The 13,624-nt window shown below is 31.7% G+C and overlaps 1 protein-coding gene across 1 annotated transcript in view; it reads left to right on the top strand.

Moving 5' to 3' along the window:
* The first annotated feature begins 7,027 nt into the window (after positions 1–7,027).
* The window catches only part of LOC134270751 (uncharacterized), a 36,153-nt gene continuing 29,556 nt past the window's right edge, over positions 7,028–13,624 (top strand). Inside the window, exon 1 of the transcript XR_009992879.1 lies at positions 7,028–7,062. The gene's annotated coding sequence lies outside the window, so the exon portion shown is untranslated. The remainder of the gene's footprint in view (positions 7,063–13,624) is intronic.

The following is a 13,624-nucleotide window of genomic DNA, read 5'->3' as shown; positions in this document are numbered from 1 at the left end:
GAACCAATGGGCAAGAAAAGCTGAAACTTATGTGTAAGCATTTTGGGGTAGTTAAGATTCTAAATCGTTCAAATCATGACCCCCTGGATAGGCCAGGGCCACAATAGGGAATTTCTTTAATCCTGGAGTTTTGTAGATTCTAAATTCTTCAAATCATGGCCCCCGGAGGTAAGGCGATGCCACAATAGGGAATCCAAGTTATACATGGAAATTTATAGGAAAAATCTTCGGAAATCTTCTTGAATCTTCTCAATAATCACTGGGCAAGAAAAGCTGAAACTTACATGTATGTGGAAGCATCCTAGGGTAGTATAGATTCAGATCAAGAACCCCGGGGTAAGGAATCCAAATATTAACCAAATAAAAACCACCAGGCTAAAAAAAGCTTAAACTTATGTAGAAGCATAATGAGGTAGTGTAGATTCTAAATTGTTCAAATCATGACCTCTGGTGGTAGGGTGGGATCACAATAGGTATTACAACGCGGGAAATCTGATTAAGAACAGCATGGTCAAAGCTACTCAGGTAAGCGGTACGACCCATTGACCTCTTGTTTTAGCGTGCATTGATAAAAGTGGAGAACAAGGAAATACTTTTAGGTGAATGAGTTTCAAATGACGTTATGAATAAAATATTCTTAAAAGGAAGAATGGTATTTATTTTGACGAAACTGGAGTGATAACCGGTAAGAATTACAGAAGTGGGACACATCCTCTTGTATGTGCAAAACAGCAGCATTTCCCTTGACTTTTACATTTCATCAATGTTAATGCTGTGGATGTAAAATTCTCCTCAGTACTATATACTGTAGATTCCTAAATATACGCGTGGGATCGCGTAATTTTGCGAGAGACACAACGCGCGAAATAAAATTACTCGCCTTTATTTTTATGGTGCTGAAATCTATGTATAATTTCTGGGTCAACCATTCATTCCCAAATTATTATTCTCGCGATTTGACGCTGAAGAGCTCATTTGCAATAATAAGTACTCGCGAAAAATAAGGAATGTACAGTAATACATGTATGTTGTGAGGTTTTTCGCGTAGGGAAACATATGCTTAAATCGGGGGGTGGGGGTGGGGGGTCCATGCATTTAATTTAATAACGAACTTGAAGAAAGTTTGTTCAGAAACCTTTTTTTCTCTCCTCTTCATATTTATAAAGAACTCTGCTTTTTGCCACGTTAAAATAACGTTCTATATGTAATGATTACATACGTATGTTTTCTGGAATTTATCAAATTAAAAGCATAAAGAAGGAAATATTTATATTTATCGAGTTCATTTCGCAACATAGGATTTGAGACTTTTTACCTATAAAAAATCATCTGTAGGGCATAATATACCTCGTAAAACTACCTTTTTACTCCGTTCCATTAATCATGTAAAGACAAAACAAACCCCCTTTTGGGTAGATCGAATGTGTAAACTTTTATTACACTGTAAAGAAGGATAAATATGGCAAGTCAAACGTTGCAATATTCGTATTATGTTGCAATACCCGAGATAGTGCAAGGGATCATGGGACAATAACGAAGTGCAAGGGATCATGGGACAAGACTAATATATGATTAGATTAAACCAATGAAATCTTTCGTAACAAACCAAAATAAACAATCCCTCGGATACAATGCAAATGAAAAATTATACAATGCAAATGAATTTTTTTTTACAATATTAAATGAAAAATATACAATGCAAGTGAAAAATTATTCAATGCAAATGAAAACTTATACAATACAAATGAAAACTTATACAATACAAATGGAAAATTATAGAATACAAATGAAGAAGTATACAATGCAAATAATAATTATACAATACAAATAAAAATTATACAATACAAATAGAAAATTTTACAATACAAATGGAAAAGATCGAATATTGCAACGTTTGACTTGCCATAGATAAAAGTGAAAAATATTTTATTTTTAACGTAATTTTTTGTTTACTATTAAATGCCAAGTGAATCACCATGTGCTAATGAATGGTGAAAAACTGGTTACATTTTAACCATGACTATTCCTTTCGTGTAAGGAGCGATTAAGTTAAATGCTAAAAATAGATTTAGGAAATTTTCTTCCTCCACAAAAAAGGTGTTAACATATCCAAGACTAATCTAATGAAAAACAAATTATATTTTAATCATTATAACCTTTACTTATGACGTCATAAGAGTTTTAAAAAAGTATGATTAACGCATTGATTCATTTTAAAACTTTTTATATTATAAATATAGGGTAGGTCTTATTAACTTTGTAATGATTATAATTAATTTGCCAATAAAGTAAGAAAACATTTGCTTTATTTAGGTATTAATATTTCATCACATATTAGCGACAAAGCAATATCGAGAAGACGAAAAACTAGCTATGATGCTGTGATTACTTAATCAGTGTTTGTGTCCCGTAGAGTCGCATGTAGCTATGATTACAGTCACGTGATCTTTATCAATCCTTAGACAAAATTTTACGACAATGCAATATAATATTTTACTACGAAGAAAAAAAAAAGCTTCCGGATAGAATTCTCACAATATTGCACTTCTTATGCACATAAAATAGTATATGGAGAGGATAAAAGACCAATGTTCTTTTCCGTTTTCTCCCGGTTTTTAGCTGCATAAATATGCTAAATATGATTAAGTGAAGAAACTAGCGGAGAAGAATGAAAATCAAAGATGTATTTCCTCACGAGAAGCCTCGATAAATGAATCTAAATAAAATATTTAAGGATCATTCATTGTTCGCGTTAAGTCACGGCGGGGGATAGAAAGAAATTACCAAGTCGGGGGATTACCAAAGGTCTCTCTTGTGCAGTAATTTATTCTATCGACAGACAGGGAAGACGAATTTCTCCTTCTAAGTTATCGATAAAGGCATTTTTTGTTTGCCTACGTCTTTTTTTCAGAATGTCTAAGGAGCAGACAAGAAGTCTTTAGTAATTACGTTTACTGGTATAATGTGTATTTTTTCTTTATACATGTATATCGGCGAAAAAAATTAATATATGTATTTTCAACAATGATATCAGATATTCACTAAAGTTTGATAATTAAGAATTTGTCTTTGAGCATTTTTTTTCTTTTAAACAGGAAATCGGGTATAAACTTTTTTAAATTCTTGCGATGTTTTCATATTTTATTTATTGATTAATAGCATAAGTTATTGCTGTAAAATTAATAAATAATTTGATAATTAAATATTTTTTTTATTTATTGATTGATTCATTCATTTTCAAAGTGCATGTGTCTAACAAAATTGATGCTTAAAAAATCAGAAGTTTAACTACATAATACTTACTACTTAATAAAATGTTCAATTGCAAGATAGTTTATCTTTTAATATTTATATACTATTAATAATATAAAATTTAAAATCTTAATGAAAGTGCTTCTATTAGCATTTTACATTATTTACTGGAATGTAATGCATTATAAAGTATCCGAAAAGATTTTTGTTGCAGAAATACTATGTACATCCGAAAATGATAAAACTCTGTAATTTGATGACAAGTACTGATCCAGCATTTTTACGAAAATTGTGTATATTTATCACAAAAATTTTTGACACTGACTGTCCTCCTGTAATTTCTGCTCGTCCATAATTATTGTAAATATGTATATATGTACCTTTTGTACCATGTATATGGTTTTTTGAGAGAATAAATGAATGAACACTGAAAAAGTATATTTAAATATACCTACGTACATGTAGCTATAAGTAGCTACATAGGTAAAAATAGTGCTTGGACTGGACCTGGTAAATATAAAATTTCAGATGCTTAAAATACACCCACCAATGCTTACATGTAGCACTACCAAGGTATTTGGTGAAAGTTTGCGTTTGGGTTAGAAAATATCTCTCTCTCTCTCTCTCTCTCTCTCTCTCTCTCTCTCTCTCATCCAACATAGTTATTCTTTGTCCATCTGCATTTAAGTACTGTTAATACAAAATCAAACATGGAAGTTAATTGGCTGATCAAAATAAATGAAAGTTTTTTGGTATCCAGATAATAAATAACATAAACTGCTTTTTTTCTACAGGAATAATTGTCGCAGAAAATCCCTCTGAATCCAGAAGACAGAATAAGCGCCATGGAGAGCCAATGTTCTCACATTTTATGGCATGTAAAGATTCACGATTCAGAAATTGTTCCAATAGCATGCAGTTAAGCGAAACGTTCATAAGACGAAAAAAAACGTCATATAGCAGAGATACAGGTATATTTTTCTAATTATATCCGTAGTAATTAACCAGACAAAATAGGGGACGATAAAAGAAAAGGAAAATCCCATGAAATGGATCGCTGTCTGTGGTGATATGCATTCACTGTATAAACAGTAATTAAAAACCCTAGCTGGAGCGACGTTTGCTTCCATTTTGAACTCGTCTTTATTTTGTCTCTTCTGAAATTCAATATTACCGTTATAAACAAGATGAAGGGCGTGCGGGGACCGTTATAGACACAATGAGCCACGTGCTTCAATATGCCGATTGATGTCGATTGACAAAGTGATTTATGGCTGCTTATTGCAGGTGTGTCGTTGTATTAAAGTCAAAATTAACCATTTAATATTGTTAAGAATTCAGTGTATTACCTCAAAATTAATCCCTTGGGAGCTAAAGAAAAACTGCCCTGCAATAACCTTTTTGGTATTTTTCACAGCCCCGTTTAATAATTCTTTAACAGTATGCAATTAGTATTATATGCTTTGGCATATTGAAATAATATTTCTGTCAGAGTTTTGTCAGTTTCTGTTTGTTGTTGAAAAATAATAAACATTGGAGGAAAGTGTTGCCTTGACATATACAGTATGTATGCTTCTAACGGTTTATTAAGAACGTGTTCTGGTGTAATTATTTGTTTAAGTCTATACTATTCCTCGAAATTAAAACATTTTTTTAACAAGTGAGAATAATTATGCAAATATATATATATATCACTTGAGTTGATCTACGTATTAGATGAAATTTACAGGAATATATTTTTCATACCTTCACGTCATAGGTGATATTTAAATATCTTATAAGATTATATTAACATATTGTTACATCTGCTGATTTATTATCACTTTTAAAAACAAGATGATTTTCTGTCAACTAAAATTCTCATATTCCACATGTGTATTTCCTGTGACAGCTGACAAGACCTTAATTCTTTGTGTACCAACATATTTGAACTCTTGGCCTTGACCTTGAAGTTTGTCCCAATTTTGCAAGAATTAATCAGACTTTAGACCTTGACCATATTAACATTTTAATAGTTGGTGTAGGGCTTTCACACTTCAAATTTGTAATCATTGTTATAAGGCCTTTTTGAACATATAAATATTTTTTATCTTTTGACCTTGAACTCTGAGTTTGACCCGTTTTAAAAATCTTTACCCTATGAATAACGTTTGGATAGTTACCAAAGGGAATTCATTTTTCTTATGACAAGGCCTCATACAACATCATTGACCTTGACCTTAGACTTTGACGTACTTTTAAAAATCTTTATATATACCTGACAATAACTTTTTTCAAACAGTTGGATCTAGGTATTTAATTTTCTGATGACAGTGTCTTTCTCTAGGCACCTTTGATTTGACCCTTGGAGTTGAACCACACCTAAAAATTTTAACCTTGGCTGACGACCTTCGCCAAAAGCTGTCATACGGGGTATACGTGTTTCACAAATACATCTTGGTATTTTCACAAACATCCTGTTGAAATTAAAGTTTCATTGGCGTTGTTCAAGGCCAAACACTAGCACGTACATGTATTTGAGTGGGAAAAGAAACATATATCAGCTATGCCAACAAATTAAACCTCGACTGCTTTGCGGGTGACAGACATACATTGTAGTACGCTAGAGAACGCTGATTATAAAAGCTTTATATGGGAGTAACAAAATGGGGGTGTAGGGATACATGTACGTCATATTTTTGATTAAGGTTGGGGTTAACTAAGAACTGCATTCCATAATTATCTGAAAAATATATTTGTTGAAATTCAAAGAACTTTTTTAAAAACATTTTACATGATTGCAAAGATATGTAATTTAATTGAACACCGTTAATTTTCTTAATTCTATACAAAAACAAAAATATATACGAAGAAATGTCCCTTTGATATGGGCACCAGATGTACATACATGGGTAAACTCATAATTATTTCTTGAGAGCGATAAGGGCAGAAAGAACAGTTGCTAACTTTTATTGTTTAGATTGGGTGAGCAGAACATGTATTTATGTTCCTTAGTTCTCCTGTCAAACGAATGAGCTACTTCGGCGGACCTCAACAGGCACATAGCAGGAGGAGGGAGGAGGCAGGGATCAAGGGCCTGTCCCCATTTTTTTTTTTCAGATAAGAAAATGGTAATTGAAAGTCCGACTGGTAGCCCCCAGCTATTTTTGTTGCAGTACAGTGACATAAGCGTAATGTGCATATAGTAGTATGAATGAGTAAAAAGTCTAAGCAATAAAAGTTAAAACGAAATAGTTCCTCGACTTAAAATCAGCGCGGTATAAAATGAATGGATCATATTTTAAAATTTTTGAAATATATTTGAAGGAGAGAAAAAACATTGTTTGATTTTGGGAAACTCTTTTTTTATTTTCATTTTTTCAAATTGTTCATTAATTTTAATTACAAATAATAAATCTAAATACCATAAATTGCCAAAGCTTTGTAAAACTAGTCTATTTTACTAGAATTTCATTGTTAAATCTTAACTACATTTTTATATGTTAAGACAGAGTTCATGCATTAAACGCTAAGGCAACCGAGAAAGCTTTATAAAGCACGAAAAATAGCCACATTTCAAAAGAAACTTCTAAAAATCCATTTGTAGTGCGCCTAGCTTTGTCATAGAACTAATTGGATGAAAGCGTTTGCAGTCGAAACGTTTTATATCCAAGTAAATTCCTTAAAAGCCATTTCCTGCAGAATAATTTATTTTATTTTCAGTTCAGGTTCTAAGAGGTGGTGGAGAATATTGGACAGATCGATTTGTCTCAGAATAGTCGTAAAGAAATAAACACAATGTGAGGAATCGGTCTTAGATTTATAAATAAGGTACTAATAACGGTTTATTGAATATAAAGGCATCATTACTTATGTCAGAGAAAAAAGGATGAAAGAAAAGAGAGAGAGAGAATATTTATATTGAAATAGTATGTCCATTGACTGCAGTTGCCATTTCATTTAATAAATATATTAAAAAATAGAATGAAAATGCTACATGTCAGTGCAATTTCATTGCTTCTTAAAATATGTTAAATTCAACGTTAGAAATTGATTTCATACATTTAAAATTTTTAACTTATCTTCTTAAATTCAGATCATGGTAAATGGTACTTCGAGTCGATGTATTCAGAGGATATTCAATTTTTTTAACATTGAAGTTGGATATGAAATCTGTTTCAAAAGTTAATAGAATATTAAGAAGAAAATAGATACTACTGAAAAGTATGATTTAATTTTAATTTGATCCATTATGTTACATACATGGTCTTTTTTTTTACAATTGGCATCTTCTTTTTATTGCATATTCTACCTATTTTTATTTAATTATCTCAGTACTTGTGATTGGTATATTTGCACTAAAAACGCAATTATTATTACTGTAAAAATAAAATCTTTATGAAAATAAAACCTTTATTCAAAGAAAAGACCAAGGATTTTTTTTAAAGAAGCAACGAGGGAAAAACAAGAGAAAGAAATTCCCAAAATAATCTCTCTCTCTCTCTCTCTCTCTCTCTCTCTCTGTTTATAATACATTACTTTTCAACGAAACATGATAATGCATCATTTTTGAACCACACAATTTGTGTCCGGATTTCTCCTAATACAAGGGTCAATAGAGGAGATAGGAAACCATTACTATCTCACACAAATAATAAGAATCAATTTATGAAATTCAAAAGAAATATTAATACAACACATTTGTTAATAAAAGCAAATTCCTTTTCCCATGTTTTCATGGCAGCAGCGAAATATAACGGCGTATCAGATATCATTACTTTCTAAATGGCTAGATTTATGAACATTAGTGAGAATAAATTCCAGTAATTGCGTTTACAGAGTTATAATCCATGCTGACAAAGTCAATTATGTGGATTTCGTTTGCAATCAATCGCCTGCTATGATGAGCCTGGCCATCCGGGTCGTTTGGGGATGATTTCCGTTCCGAGGCGCATCAGACTGATGAAGATTCCCGCGCGATTTCTAGAACGCAAACAGAAGGAGACACGAATATCTTAGAAATGATTGATAGTCAATGGTCAGGAAAAATACTGCCATTCTGGAAAGGTTGTTGGCGTGTACACTAAAAATCAATTCGGTTATAAATTCTGAAAATTACATTTATCAGGTTTTCTGGAGCATGGACAATTAACCTTTAAACAACGTAAATCAAAAAAAGTAACCCAACAATAGAAAAACAAATCTTATCTTGATTTATACAGTACAAAGTAATCTAATCTAATTAATTTTAAGTTAATAATATCGTAATAGATATTTTTAGGAATTTTAGAACCACTCGAAAATGTTCAACCAAACATCTTTAGGTAGAGGGACTCAATATTATTAAAAATGAAGGACCATCAACGAGAAAATAATGCAAAATAAGGGCAAAAATGCTTTGTCTGAGAACAAGTACCACTGGAGCAGAAAAGGTGAAACTCGAGCAAAAGATTTCTGAATCGTAGAAGATTCTTAATTGTTTACAGTGTAAATTACTCCCCCACAGACTTAGGCCACAAAAAGATTACTTGAATCACTCAGAAGAAATATGGAAAATTTTGGCCCAAGGGCGATATATAGTCTTCTCGGGTCCCAAACCAAGTACATTTGTACATGTATACATGTACATTGTATATAGATAACCCGGTATGTTGAGTATTGGCGTCTCGATCTTTCAAAATTGAGACCTTCGTGGCCCTGGGCCAGATATTTCTTTATTAGAGCGTAACTCTATTGATTATATATCTAAATCTTAAATTCTTTGAAAATCATCTTAAAGTTTGCTCCTTAACGTTTTGAAGATCCTTAGTGCATAGGTTTAATGACCATGAGTCCTCTTCTAAAATTATGAAATGTATTGCCCAAAGGTCAGGGAAAATGTAAGAAGGGGTTCTTATTAAAGGAAATGGACACAGTCATGACAGTTTCAGCTGAAAATTTTCAAATTTATTTTTCCATTTTTATGTTTACAAATACTTAACTAAGGTATTTTTAATGATGAACAAAAACGATTTTCAGTTGTCGAGACACAAGACAGATTTAGAACTCCAAACCTTTGTTATGTAAACAAAGCCCGTGCCATGTTTTTGTTTACATATAGGTTAAATATACCAATATACATGTATGTCCGATTTTTTTCCATAAAGAAAAATACGGTTAGACATTTTCTAGTGATTTGTTGAATCTGGTTTTGTTACAAATATGATATTTTCTACATATGTAAACAAAAACATGACACGAAACTTGCTTGCCTTATGAAAATTTCCTATCTCCTATATAAATCAACAAATGATGATGTTCAATTTTTTTTGTTGCTAATCATTTGAATTACCTTAATTAGGAATAGTAATGTTAATGTTGGTTAAATAAAAATCGGTTGAATCTGCGTCTGTGTCCCTTTAGAAAATCTTCTCTACTACTGGGTTGAAAACAAAATAATAAACCAAGTACATTATGCACATTAGAAAGATGAACAATTGTGCCTCTTCCAAAGTTGTTAACTTCGTGGCCTCTTGATCAGAAATTCCCTCTTTTAAAGCAGAACTCTATTAACTATATAGTGAATGTTCACTTTTTTAAAATGACAATCTTCTTTGCACCTTGATCAAATAGCAGACAAACTATTAAGTACATGATTATGAGGCACAAGGAAGTTTTCTTCCAGCCCGTTTTACAAAGGAACTTTAAATCACTATGACCAATCATTTTTAGTTGATTTTAAAATCTTTCAAAAATCAACGTTTTCCTTCAAATTTGTAAGCAAAAAATATCTTTTTTAAAAGAGTGAAATCATTTTCAAATAATGTACCGGTATGATGGAAAATTATTCGCAATTACATTTTGTTACAGTCATTTATTTTGGTTACGAATCCATATTTTCTATGTAACCTTTCTGCTATAATATTGATAAAGTACACTTATATGTACGTGAGTTATATCACTAACTATTTTTCATCAGTGTTTTTCCAAACCTTTGCAGTAAAAAAAAAATAGGTGTTGAAAATCACGCTTTTTAACTTCCTTGTTAAAAGTTTTGTGGTCCTGGAACAACTTTAGCTACTTGTAATTCTAATACCAAAACATAGATTCCAATGTTCTTTGTAGATCAATTTTGGATCAACCCTTGTATTTTACTTTTTTTTTTTAACATCCCATGGGCAAGACATTCTATGTAAAATGACATCACTAATCCCCCACCTACCTACTGCTGACTAATAACCACAAATCCCAGAATAGCTTTAAATTCTCAAAATACTTTATGGAATACATGATGAACGTGTTGACGTTGATGATAAAGAACTTTTCATGTATCTACACATGTGTGTATAATTATATAGATGCACGAACATCTCAGTGTGGATTTAAAGAAAGCGTTAATTTCTTTAAGATATTGCCCTCATATCATTTAAAAATACCACAAAATAGCCTTGATTCTAACAATCCTCCTTAAAACTGTAAATAGAGTTATAATAAATCATGGTTTGACCTTAGACATAGACATATGAAATATACCTTTTCATGTTTATTTGAAGAGTCATTTTATAACCTCAAATCCAACATAAAAAGAAAAAGCTTTCTTGTGTGACAATGTATCTGTTTCTGGGCGCCCTCTTCATATTGAAATCAGAATTTAATCACACTTGGTTTGTCATGAATATGTCCATTAAAGTTAATAAGTGACCGGCAAACATCTCCGTGCAAGGTTTTCACTCCCAGTCGTTAATACTTCCGGTAGGAGACAAATCACACCGCGGATTGATTTCATCCGCGAAAAATACCGGCAAAAACGATTAGCTGCCTAGCAAGCTGTCTTTCTAAGACTTTGTTACACTATGTTCGTAGTTTGCGTGTGATAATTAAGCACGTGCGATAAACACGCTCAGTCGTCCAGATAATCTCATGAAATGATAATGCTATTGATTAAAATCTTTGATTTGAAGAACACAGTGAGTGTAAACAGAAAGTAGTTAAGTGTCTCATTGAAATTACTTAGTGACCATGATACGGAAATGAGTATAATGAACCTTTATCTTGATAAAATAGCATGCATGGAAATAATTGTTTTAAGACTATTAATTTTGAGGCTTCTTAAAATTCATCTTAACAATTAATATTTTGAGATATAGATTAATTAGACTGAATTGTGAATCGTTACTTTGTTCAGTTGCTGCTTTACAATTTTCCAATTTAAGAATTTCAAAATTACATGTATCTTCAAGAATCTAACACTTTTTTTGTAAATAACTTTAATTCAAAATAGTGCATTTTAAGCGAAAAAAAAATGAAATATAATATTGATCTAAAGATTAGAGGGGGGATTTTTAAAAAAATATTTTTGTCTCATAAACATGATAAAAGAAAGTTGAAATTTATTTTATCAGAGTCGATATCTGATACGTTGTCAGTGAACTTTTAAGGGGGATTAACTAATCACATGTTTATAGAGACATTTTAAGTTTTTTTTTTCTGTACTTGTGATGCTTCGCTGCAAAACTTTAGTAAAATTCGAACTATATAAAATTCTAATGCTTCATTAAAAAATGCAGAAATCACTAAGATAAAACGGGTTCACGAAACATCAAGCGTTAATGTGAAACGAAACTTTCAAATTAAATGCATAACTGAAAATTATTTTCCCTGATAAATCAGAAATGAACAATTTTTAAGTAAAGGTCAAGAAAGTATAATATCATAATCTCCAATATGTAGGAAACTCTATGTTAATTTTATATACATATGATTATTGTGTGTCGCTCGCGTGGCGTAGTAGTTAGAGCGTCTACTCTAGGTTCGCGAAGTAAGGAGTTGATCTCTACATCGCGGGTTCGAATCCAACTGTGGGACGTGGAGACCGGTCCTTCGGATGAGACTGTAATAAACGAGGTCCCATATGTCGCAGTAGGTGCTTGCACGAAAAAGATCCCTCCCTGCTCAATGGCCCTAAGTCCCGAATACAGGACGAAATTCGCAGATTTTCACCGGCAAGTTGTGGCTCTCCATATAAGTGAAAAATTCTTGAAAGTGGCGTTAAACAGTATACACTAAATCAATCAATATACCTTTGTGACTGTGTAATAAAAGCATAGCGTATTTCTTTTACTATAATATTTGAAAAAATGAAAGCATGGCGTTTTTCATTTACCATAATATTTGAAAAAAATAATAAATATAGAATATCACACTATATACTAGGTATATGATATTAACAAATATCTAATATAAAAAGATTTTATTGAGAAAACGAACTTAGTTTTGGGGGACCTTTGGGTAAACCCCTCTTTTGCATAAAGAAGTGTTTGTTTCTTCTCTCTTTTTTTTTTTTTTTTTTTTTTTTTTTTTTGGTATTGTTTTGCTGTTTACAAGTTTAATGTGTCTCTGTTCAAATAGATCATATTGATTTGTATTTTTATATTTTTATTTTGTTGTTGATAACCATGCGAGGAAGGAGATGGCAATTAATTTCAAAGAAATTGTTTCCGATCCTACAGATATTTTATTAATAAATACAAAAACATAGATTACAAAACTGATTTACAGGACACATGTGTCAATTAGTATGCCAGGATTGAAATCTAACAACAACAAGTACAAGGTTATGTAATAACAACAACACATAACAATCCACAATAACGTAGACAAACACTCCTTTTCTCTTCCCTCTAATTCAGTGAAAGATTCCATATACTGTATGTACAAATATGAACAAAATTAACATATGAATGGGGACCTTAAATGGATTTATCATGATCCGTCTGCTGAAAAATATAAATGTTTCGCTCAGTGTGTGGTTGGTAAATATCCCACTATGACCGATCACTTAAGTGTACTATCCCTCTGTGTGCAACACCAAAAATGTAATTGTTTATTATCCGTCTGCCATCAGTTATGAATGCAACATTCAATAAATGATTGGTTAACATCCCTCTATGTTTCATATACTAGTAGCTTTTGCAACACACGAAATGTGATTGATTAATACCCCTCTATGTTCCAAGTAGCTTTTGCAACAACCGAAATATGATTTGTTAATATCCCTGCATGTTCCATATACTAGTAGTTTTTGGAATACCCGAAAATGATTTGTTCATATCCCTCTATAAAACATTTTTTTCCCTCAAATCTGGCCGTTGTTATGATTGTCGATACTAAGAAATGCACTAAAACAGAAATTTGAACAATATTCAACTGCCAAATGTAGGTTACGTGTGAAATCCGATGCTCCAGATACAATGCCTTAAAAGTTGCAAGTTTGGTCAACGTTAGAGGTCTACATGCATTTCTTTTGAGGATTTTGTTCTTTTAACCCCATTAAGTTTTCCATTTCTAAGAATGTTGCAAAATTGTGGAGAAGTTTCCATTTAAGTTTAGAAAATCCCAGTCTTTTTTTGATAAC

The sequence above is a fragment of the Saccostrea cucullata genome, unplaced genomic scaffold, assembly GCF_032062105.1.
Source record: "Saccostrea cucullata isolate Sc308-1 unplaced genomic scaffold, CSIRO_AGI_Scuc_v1 ctg298, whole genome shotgun sequence".
NCBI lineage: Eukaryota > Metazoa > Mollusca > Bivalvia > Ostreida > Ostreidae > Saccostrea > Saccostrea cuccullata.
Note: the sequence above shows the minus strand (reverse complement) of the source record. Positions and strands in the feature narration are given on the sequence as shown.